The 10,831-nt window shown below is 39.8% G+C and overlaps 1 non-coding gene across 1 annotated transcript; it reads right to left on the reverse strand.

Moving 5' to 3' along the window:
• Positions 1 to 9,798: 9,798 nt before the first annotated feature.
• On the reverse strand, positions 9,799 to 9,905 carry LOC149020773 (small nucleolar RNA R71). Its single transcript, XR_016172660.1, has one exon. It is a non-coding gene; the product is annotated as a small nucleolar RNA R71 (small nucleolar RNA).
• Between the last annotated feature and the right edge of the window lie 926 nt (positions 9,906 to 10,831).

A 10,831-nucleotide genomic window follows, 5' to 3' on the forward strand; every position in this document is an offset into this window, starting at 1 on the left:
ATTCACACGATCCTCGGCAACAACATCCAAGGGAGAGACGGGAACATCAACATTTTCATCACATAATTGATCAGCTATTTCCTCAATAATACCACCTGCAGCATGTGTTAATATGTCTTCAGCAATTTTCTTCAAATGGTCAGAAGAATAGTCAAATAAATCCTTACCTTGACCTTCGTCCTCAACCATTTTTTCTGGGAAGACGGAAGTATCATGAGGAATTTCTTCACGTGGACTATCTTCAACAGTGGGAACTTCTGTGGGGGCAGTATGAATTTCTTTTCTTCTTTTCTTCTTCTTCTTTGAGCCAGACGAGCCCTGGTCAGAAACTGGACCTGTAGACCTAAGTCTACATCTCAATGTATTGGAGGTTCTGGAGGTCCTCATCTTGGGACCAGGGGTTTCACTTGCAACTGTTTTCACAATTTGCACATCAGCATCTTCTCTGATGGCACTTTCTGGAGCCGGGGTGGTTTTCTCTTGATCAGGGGAATCTCTCTTAGCAGTTTTTCTTTTTGAAGGATGACGGGCAATGTGTTTTCTTTTCTTGGAGGGTTTAATAACCCTAGAATCGGATTTCTTTTCCTCTGAAACACTTCTTCGTAGATCAGCAACATTAAGGATGGGACGAGCAATTACTTCTGATGGTAAAAATATATGATAATGAGTAAGGATTACAAAAAGAAAGAAAGGTATACAACAGTTATTATCTTTACCTGGAAAAAGGCCGTGACTAATGAGACCTGCATCTGTCTTCAACTTGGCCGCATCTATGGGAGTTCCAGTCGGAATCATACTCCAGGTTATTCGGTCATATTCAGTAAGCACAGGACGTACTTTTAGAGGAGATAAGGATTCCAAGGAATGAAGACACCATCGAGACCGGAAGTTTGGATTTGGAATGGCGCAGAAGAAGTATTTTTCCCGCCATTGCTTGTTGTCATGGGGAATGGAAGAATCAATGAAAATTTTGGATTCTCTTCCCAGTTCACCCACAATGCAAGTTCTTCTAGCAAAGTGATGGTATCCGCGTTTGCGGGATACTTTCAAGGTGTAATAATTTCTGAAGAGGTCAACAGATGGGACACGATTCATCTGGAGAATAAATGCAAAAAAACAGTAAACCAGTCTCCAACTATTTGGAGTAAGTTGAGAAGGGCAGACATGATAATAGTCCAATAAAGATTGAACTATGGGAATCAGGGGGATTCTAAAACCTAAATCAAGGTGATCAAGGTAGATGGTGATAACACCATGATCAACTGAGTAAGGACGGTCGGAGGAGTCAGGAACCCATACTCTAGCATCAGAAGGAAAATGGTAACTTTCCAAATAAGAATCCAGGTGGGATTTCTTTATTTTGGTGGGATACCACTCGGGACCAGCATGCTTTGGGTCCATTTTTTCTCTGGACATGTTGACAGGAGTATAAAGAAGGATGGCTTCATCATGAGCATACGGAACAGGTTTCCGTCCGAAGGATTATGCTGAGAGGAGGAAGAAGCACCAGACACGTTTTTCATTTGCTCGCTGCTTGGAGGTATATCGGGTTGGGCGGGAGGTACTTGGGTGCTTGAAGGATTGGAAGCAGGATCCATGGCGGAGACAAGAAAGGAAGAAGAAGAAAACTAGAAAGGTAAAATCTGAAAAAGAGTGATAAAGGAAATAGCAGATAGGTATGTTTGATGTTCGCGAAGAAGAACAGAGTACGGAAAGGAAAAGGCGACAGTTGACAGATATATATATAAAGAATGAGAGAGGATTTCTTGAAAGGAGGGGGAAATACACGATGGCCCAAAATCAATGGTCATTACCTTTCGTAACCGACGCGTGGGATCAATCGGCTAACGTATGAAAACAAGAGATTGAAAAGAATGAAGATGATGTGTGAAAGGGCAAGGGAACAATATGATGGTAATGCATGGGAAAAAGACGAAATCAGTGATCAAGCGGCGGTAACGTTAAGGAAGTTAAAAAGTTATATTTGAAAATTCATAAAAGGTCTGACAAGACAGTGATTTCAGCCGGTTTTAAGATAACTTGGGGGCTGAGTACAGTAATATAATTTCAACCAATACAAAGGACATGATTTCATGAGGGACATGGTTATAAGCAGATTTTCAAGATAATGATGATATGATATGATAACTCGTCATCAAGGTTTTGAAGAAATCGAGGATTACCTGGGGAAAAGGCGTAATAGCTGGACAAAGAATACTGTGTGATTTTGATGAAAAGGATAAAACCTGCTGATCAGAGTCTCATTTAGATTCAACCTGATCAGCAGGCTTGGGGGCTTATGTTGTAACTAATATATCCATTACCGGTTTATACCGGTCAAACCAACCTCAGCCGGGTTCAATTGAGAGATAAAAGCAAGATGATCAAAGACGTCCAAAAAGGAGAGATGATCTGATGGTCATGATTGAAAGAGTATTATAAGCGGGAAAGCCAGTATAAAAGCGAGGGAAGATCCGTAAGAAGGAAAGTCTCTAGAATCAACCAAAACTCTAAGCTCACTCTGATTGAACTCCATTACTAGCATTTGAGAAGCTCCAGAGAGCTCTGTAAACACCATCGACACCATACTGACTAGATCGTCGGAGACGAGACGCCGATCAAGACGATCGGCTCCGTTTCTTACTGTGATTCTGTTTCTTTCAGGAGTGAGAGGTTGATTGATCGAAGAGCAAACTCGGGGGGGGGGGGGGGGGGGCGGGGGGGGGGTTAGATTTACAGCTCTGTTGGTCGATTGGCCCAATCGACCACCCAGTCGACCAAGCCAGTCAGCAACGCCAAGACAGGGAATTGAAGGCCCAACTCAAGTCTAAACCTAATGAGCTTCTCCCAACACAACATATGGCTTACCTAGTATAGAAAAATGTCTTTGAATCATGTCCAACTGTACTTCAAGTCCATCAACTTGACTCATCTTCAACAAGGTGTAGTTTCCTTTCTAGTTCTGAACAAGCTTCCAAGTATGGAACACCATCATCAACTTCCATGGGTTCTGGGTCAAACACCATGTCTTCCACTGAGATGGCCCATAGTTGGTTCTTCCTTTACTTCGGATCTTTGGACATACAAACAACAGGGTTTCCAGTTCAAGGTCAGGGTTAGGATAGGGTTGGATTTCACAAAACTCAACTGAACAATCTCACCAACCCCCCCCCCCCCACCAAATTGCAAAACCAGTTAATGTGATTTGGATTAAACCACATAAACTGAAGAAAACACTAAAAAAGATGCATTTTTTACACAAAAAAGATTTTATTCAAGGAATCCCTTAACTTTCTTCCACAAGTTAATAATTAAGAAAGAATAAAAGAAAAATCAAGAGAAAAAAAAACTGTTGAAAAGATTGTTCTAACGATCAAATGCTTCATCGATACACATCAAACAGAAGTCCAGAGCAAACAATATACCTGTAAGAATGCGCCTACTGTAGCTAGTATTTTAGTTAGAAAAAAACTAATTCGCTATGGCAAAATGAGAAAGGGGAAAACAACACCTAGTTGAGGAATTCTTGGATGAAACTACACAGCAAAAAGAGATAGCGAGTTTTAGATAGGATTTTAATCTCCAAAAAAGATGATCAAAACCCTAACAGAAAGCATAAACAAATGAGGATGATGGAAAGAGAGAGAAGAGAGAGAGAGGGAACAAACATTTAGAAACGAGTTGGGAGATTAGGGTAGAAGACAAATCAACACATACCTTATTTAGAGCTTCTTCTTCTTCTGAAACTAGAGCAGAAGATGAAATCAGGTAGGAACATCATTCACCTTCCACTGGTTCATCACGAGCAGCATTTCACCCGCTCGGTGTTCTTCATTTTATCTCCATCAAATGGAAGAAGACGAAATCAAGGTTCCCTTCAACGATATTCAAAAAACAAGTTGGGAGATTAGGTAGAAGAAGAATCAACACCAGCATATCTTCTTTAGAGCTTCTTCTTCTCCAAAGCATCTATTCTGAAATTAGGTTACAAGATGAAATCAAGATACGCGCCCCACTCCCCTTTTGTTTTGTGTTTTTCAAATGATTTTGAAAATCATATAACTCGGTTCGTTCTGTCCAGTGCTCTAGTTCGGTTTGTAGAAAGCAATCCAAACAGTTTGCTCACTTAACCCTTCGAACTCCGATCAATGGCCAAGATTGATTTTAGTCGTATCCGACGGCTGGCTTGACCTTCCTGCCATTAAATGCACATAACTCAAACAAAATCTGTTGAGAAGAGGGAGGCTTGCTGTTGCAGACGAAGACTGAGAAGGGGAGTTGCAAAGGGTTGCAAAGGTAGCCGAAGAAGGGGAAGGGAAGTTGTAGAGGTAGGGAGAAGGGGAAGGCGAGTGAAGAGAGAGACGATTGGAGGGATAGACAACGATGAGTGAGAGGGGCATTAGGGTCATTTACATGGGTGAGGGGTAGTATTGTCCATCAACAAGGGTGAGGGGCAAAATGGTCATTTTAATTTTAAAGTTAATAGAAAAGTAACAATGGGTAACTTGTAATTTTTGAAAAAGGTCAATTAAAGCAGCATGCAATTTTTGCCACTTAAGTGAGCAATCAAGAGTTTTGGCCTAACTTAAGTGGGCAGCATGAGAAAAACTCCAATAATTTTGGTGCTTTATTTATTTATTTTTTTGGGTTTGTGGAGAATACAAGAATAGGTGATAGGTGTTTGTTAATATCATTCGTTCCAGCTCTTTGTTGAAGGCTTATGGGACAAAGGAACTCATCTTGGTGGACAAGGGTGTATTTTATGGGACTGTCAAGGCAATTTTGTGGCAGCTCAATGTAGAGGCAATGAAGGACCTCGACAACGATTAAGGAGCTTGAGGCCATTAGGGACGACCTTCTCTTAGCTATTTTCCTTGTGGTTCTTGACCTCCAAGTGTACTCGGACTATAAACCTACAGTGTAGGCTTTATTAGGATCTTCTACTTCTTTAGATTGGATGTGTAAAGGTCTCTTACTTGAGATTTTTAAACTTTTCTCTCAATTTAGGTTTGTTTGGTTTTAATAAATCCCTAGGTCTAGTAACTCTTTGGCTGATTATTTAGCTAAGGGTGATAGGTTGTTTAAGCTTTTTAGACATTGGTGGCGTATTCCCCCCTTTCATTGTCTCGCCCTCCCTTCTATCTTTGAGCTCTATGTCTTTGGATCACTTTATTTGAATGAAATTTTCCTTTCTTGACAAAAAAAAATATCATTCGTTCTTTTGTTTCTAAAGAAATACCAAATGAAAAAAATGATTTCAAGAATGGGTTTTGCATGACATACTACATGTTTTGTTAGAGAACAAAAACTTCATATGATGGTCATAAGTCATAATAGTGAAGGTGTAATAACCCTCGTATTTTTAACCTGGAATCTGTATTGCAGGTCCGATAATCCGAAGGTCAAGCCGGAATAAATTGTGGAGTATCCGGATTGAAGTCCATGATGCATATCCTGAGTCCATGGATCTAGATTCTCTTGATGAAGAACCTGCTTTACTGGGAAAATGGATTTCCAGTTAGAGTCAAGAGTTGTTTAAAGATGTCCGGAACCAAGGTAAGATCTCCCCCACATGTTGTATAGGGTTAGGTTTGAGTTGGGGATCAACCCCTTGAGCAAAGCACCCAAGTATTGAATACTAGGGGCGGTTGCTTAAGGCGGTTGATTGGCCAATCAACCGCCCCAAGCGACTGCCTGGAATGCTTGCGGGATTTTTACCCTAATTTGCCCCCAGTTTAATATATATAGCAAACCCTGACCTTTTTACTCATTATTCTATTCGGGATTGCTGTTGTGGACGGTTAGGAGGCAGAGAACACATGTTGGAAGGTGAGAGAAGCGTGGTTGGTGAAGTAGATCCAATCCTTCGTCCGTTTTGTGAATCTAGTAAAGGTAAGTGATCCCCACACTCTCTATTTTATTTCCTCATCTTTTGGAGTGGCGTGGATCTATTCCCCTTAAGTTGGTGGTAACTGAATTGTATTGGTTCTATTCCCCATCAGTGAATTTGATTAGATTCTATCTTAAAATAGATCATTGCATTCGAATAAAGGATAGATCTAATTGAAGGAGATGAGTTGAATATAGAATCTTTAGAATTTTAGGGTTGCTGCTTCGTGCTTGTGTTGTAGACTTCTTAAGGATGAAATTTGGATTTAAATCTTCCCAAAATCGGAATAAAATTGGGAGATCAAAAGTCGTGAATTTTAGACTTGGAGACTATCTGTAATAGGGGTGGTCGCTCAGGGCGATCGTTTGACCCAACCAACCACCCCAAGTGATTGGCTGGGTCACAAAAGCTTTGTAAAGTTGGTTTTTGCTCTGATTTGACTCATGTCTTTTATGTATTTTTGCAATTATATATTTAGGTGATCTCTGATTTTACTGAAAGTGTTGTGGGTGAAGTTTATTTGCATTCTAGTAAGCTTTTACATATTTACAAGTAAGGACACACATTCTTATTTATATGCGATGATATGCTATATGATGAATTGTTTAATTCTTATATTATTCATTGCTCATGTAACTTGCTGTAGTTGTATAAGTCATTGAATTATAATTTGATGTATGCTGTAAATGATGTTTTTATATACTTTATCACTTTGTGATATAGATTGAATGATTATGATATAATGGTTGATAATGTGATGTAGTTGTGATGGAAGGGTATCCATTGCTTGGGATATCAGAGGCTATGGTATGGGACACATGTTCACTGATGCCCCCAACATTATCATAATTGCTGGATGACATACCTAGGGAGTCTAGATTGCATATATGGTTAGGTACCCTTACATGCTATTACCCTTTCGGTAGGGGAATTGAAGCCGAACAATTCACGATAATAGTGATGTGACTCTATTTCATCCTAAAGTGGTAGCTAGTCCGTGCGGAGATTCAGTGGTCCACTGTTGATCATATATTGGTAGGGTTGCATATGTTAGGGTTTGAGCTCATGGACATCCAAGGAGTGGCCGGGAGTCGTGAGGGGTCATGAGAGCCTCCGCCCCAACAATATGTCGATGACCATAGGGTTAGGGATGGAGTCCAATAGCGGTAGCCAGTCCGTGAGGGATCTCATTCATAGGTAGAGAAGGATACGGAATCGAGTTGGTTGGTGCCATAAGGGAAGTATTTGGACTTCATGTAGTATGTTACCGTATGATCTTGCATTGGATTAGAAACCCCGACATGTGTTAGTACTCATGGCAATGGTCATGGTAAGAGAGTGCTGACCTAAACCCCAGCCATGATTGATTGACGAGGACTGAACCCCCCCCCCCACCACCCAACCCCCAGGCACAACACCCCCCCGGGGCCCCGGGGCCCCCCCCCCCCCCGGGGGGGGCGGGGTTATGAACACCTTTTTTTGTGAAATCTTAAGGCATAAAGCATACATTTTATACACTTAGAATGGAGTTACCTTGGGTTTTATGTTGTTTTTGCAGATTTTAGGACTTTTCAAGACTTAAGCAATATTTGGAGTTTTGGGCTTGAATCATGCTATTTTACACGTCAAGAAGTCCATTCAAATTCTCAAATGCGAAAATGGGCCTGATCTGGAGCATGATGGGCTAGAGATGTGTGATTACGGGCCAACTCCGAAATATTGAAGAGATAAAGAAGGCAAATTTCATCTACGGCTGAGATTTCAAATCAAATCTACAGAGATATTATTGAGAGAGTCCAGATGGAAAAGAGTCCTTGCATACCTCAATATCTTATTTTCTATTTGGGATTTGATTAAAGAAAGAAAAAGAGGAAAAATAATTATTTTCAGATAAGGATGAAGCAAAAATCCCGTTTTTGAATGCCTCTGTCCAGTTTCGATCAAACCCTTCATCGAACGGTCATCCGATGTCCGATCGTGCTGATTTTTGGAGGAGAGTTTCACGACTACTTAAACCTCAAATCCAACGGTGGGATTATGCATCTGATCTCTCTAAGTCGGCGCGATTAGTACGTCAAAACCCTAATTGGATGAGTCAGATAGAAACCCTGAGTTTTATTCAAATTCAGCCGTGCTTCATATCTCATGTAAACTCTATAAAAGGAGAGCCTACTCCATCAAAGGAGAACGTGTCTTAGAGCTTAGTAGAAGCATTCTTTCTTCTCTCTTCAGTTTATTTATGTTTTCTCTAGTTTTCTTTGCTTGCATTAGTGAGATTTAAATTTCTAGATTCAATGTTTAGGTTTAATCTTTTTATGTAATGCAATTCAAGTTCAAGCTTCAAGTTCAAGATTCAATTTTTTTAGATTCGTTTTTCTCTGGGTCTAGCAATTGCAGATTTAGATCATTCCAGATCTAGATCTGGTTGTTAGGTTTGGTTGAGATTCGAATCGTTTGTTCAATTCGCAAGTAAGTAACCTTCTTTATTAATCTTCTCTCCTCCCTCCATTCCCGCTTCTATCTACCCCTCTATATTCTTAATTTAGGATTTACTTTCAGCATTATCATTATTTATTGTTCTGCCTATTCATTCATAATCTCGGACCACATAACCGGAGCAAGCCTACGATCGTGCCTCTCACCGCGGTGACGGGTGGTGTTGCATCCGCATTTTAGTTATTTCCTTTTCCTTTTATTGCTTTGTTTATTGCTTTGTTATTTACTTTCTGTTATTTACTTTCTGCCTATTCATTCATAATCTCGGACCACATAACCGGAGCAAGCCTACAGTCGTGCCTCTGCTCCTGGTGACGGGTGGTGTTGCATCTGCATTTTCCTGTCTTTTATTTATGCATTGATTGTGTTTAATTTATTGTTCGTTTCAATTCGATTGCATTAGATATATAGATTAGGATCGTTTAGTTTAGTTAATTAGTTAACAAAAAAAATTGAATCATTCCACTCTCGCATTACTATTAAGAAGTTCAAATTCTAAGTGGCATATCTCCCTGAGATCGACCCGTTAGCTACACGATACCGTGCGCTTGCGGTTACTTTTAAAATTCACAAACAAGTTTTTGGCGCCGTTGCCGGGGAGGTATTAGTCCACTTTGTTTTTCTAATTTTTAGGTAAATCGAAGTGATTTAAAAATAAAAAATTAAAATTCAAAGATATTACTCTTAACTTGAGTAGAAACAAAAACGTATAGTAGTCCCCACTCTACTGCAGAATCCCCAGGATTCGATTGTAGGTGGCTCCGAAGACTATACGGATTCCCTTGCTGTCAAACCTATAAGCGCTCAGCTATACGGCAACCTTACAGCTTTGGAATCATTGTTTCAATCTTTGTGGTGGGAAATTCACTACTTTCCCTTCATTTTTGTTATTTTCTTTTCTTTTATTCTTTAGTTACTTTATTTATTTTCTTTCATAAGAGTCATTAATTGCATTAAGTGGTTAGTGCATGTGTGTCTGGACTCGTGATTCTACAAATAGAATTGTACGAGTGTCTAACTTGACCATGGAAGGTCTACCTCCACCACCTCCACCTAAGAGTCTTAGGGATAGATTTTATCCTACCCGATCTGCACAACCTTCTTGTATACGTTTACCCGAAGTGAGGGGTAATAATTTTGAGCTCAAATCTCATTATCTATCTATGTTACCCCAATTTCATGGGTTACCTGATCAAGATGCATATTTGTTCCTTAGGGAGTTTGAGGAGGTTTGTGTCCTTATGAAGGTACAACAACTCACTGATGATGCTGTAAGACTAAGATTCATTACATTTGCATTAAAGGATCAAGCTAAAAAGTGGCTTTATAGCTTACCTAGGGATAGCATTTTCACATGGGAACAATTTACTGTGCTCTTCTTAAAAAAATACTTTCCTTTCTCTAAGATGAATAAAATAAGAAATGATATTCTTCAATTTCGTCAGAAACCCAGTGAGTCTTTTGCTAAGGTAATGGAGAGGTTTCAAAGCCTTCTCCAAGAATGCCCTCACCATGGTATAGAATTATGGCATTTATGCCAAATAATTTATGAGGGTATCGATTACCAAACAAAGCAACTTTTGGAATCAATGTGCCCCACAGGATTTACATCATTCACTGATGATTCCGAAGCTTGGAATTTTCTTTTAGACCTAGCTGATAGAACTAGAGAATGGGAGTCAACCCAAGAGTCTGAAAGGACTAGTAGGGGATATTTTGTTGATAGTCAAGTTCATAAGGAAGTACAAATAGATAACATTTTGAAAAAGTTAGAGACTTTGGTAGTTAAAGCTGCACCACCAAGTCAAGCACATTTTATTGACAAATCTATTGCTATGTGTGTATGGTGTCAGTCTCCTACACATGTAATTGAGGAATGTCCTAGCTATTCTGGAGACCAACATGAGAATGTCAGTGCAATGTTTCCAAACCCGTACAGTAACACGTACAATCCTGGGTGGAAGAATCATCCTAACTTTTCATGGTCTCAAGGGCATAACCAAAATGGATTAAACAATTATTCCACACAAAATCAATTTGGTGCCCCTCAAAAGCAAAATGCCCAATTTTCTCATTATCCAAATGTCCAGTTCCCTCAAGCCCCAAATTTCCAGAATGCCAATTTAGCTAGACCTATTAATCCACCTATTGTGCCTCATATGCCTCACATTGCACAAAATCAATCATCACCTGGTTTCAACAGAGGTAACAATCCAGAGTTTTCTCGTCTCTCTTCCTTAGAGAAGAATATGGAAGTACTTTCCAGCACCTTCATGACTTCTATGCATAATATGGAAAAACAAATTTCCACTCTTGCAAGTGCTTTATCTGAACGAGAAAAAGGTAAAATGCCTAGCCAACCTGAGTTAAATCCTAGGATTCAGATTCAACAAAGACCACAAAATCAAGTCAACCAAGTTGAATCCTCCCATTCTTCTTTAGCTT

The sequence above is a fragment of the Hakea prostrata genome, chromosome 3 (assembly GCF_041222555.1).
Source record: "Hakea prostrata isolate BN-2017 chromosome 3, UWA_Hpros_2, whole genome shotgun sequence".
NCBI classification, from domain to species: Eukaryota; Viridiplantae; Streptophyta; class Magnoliopsida; order Proteales; family Proteaceae; genus Hakea; species Hakea prostrata.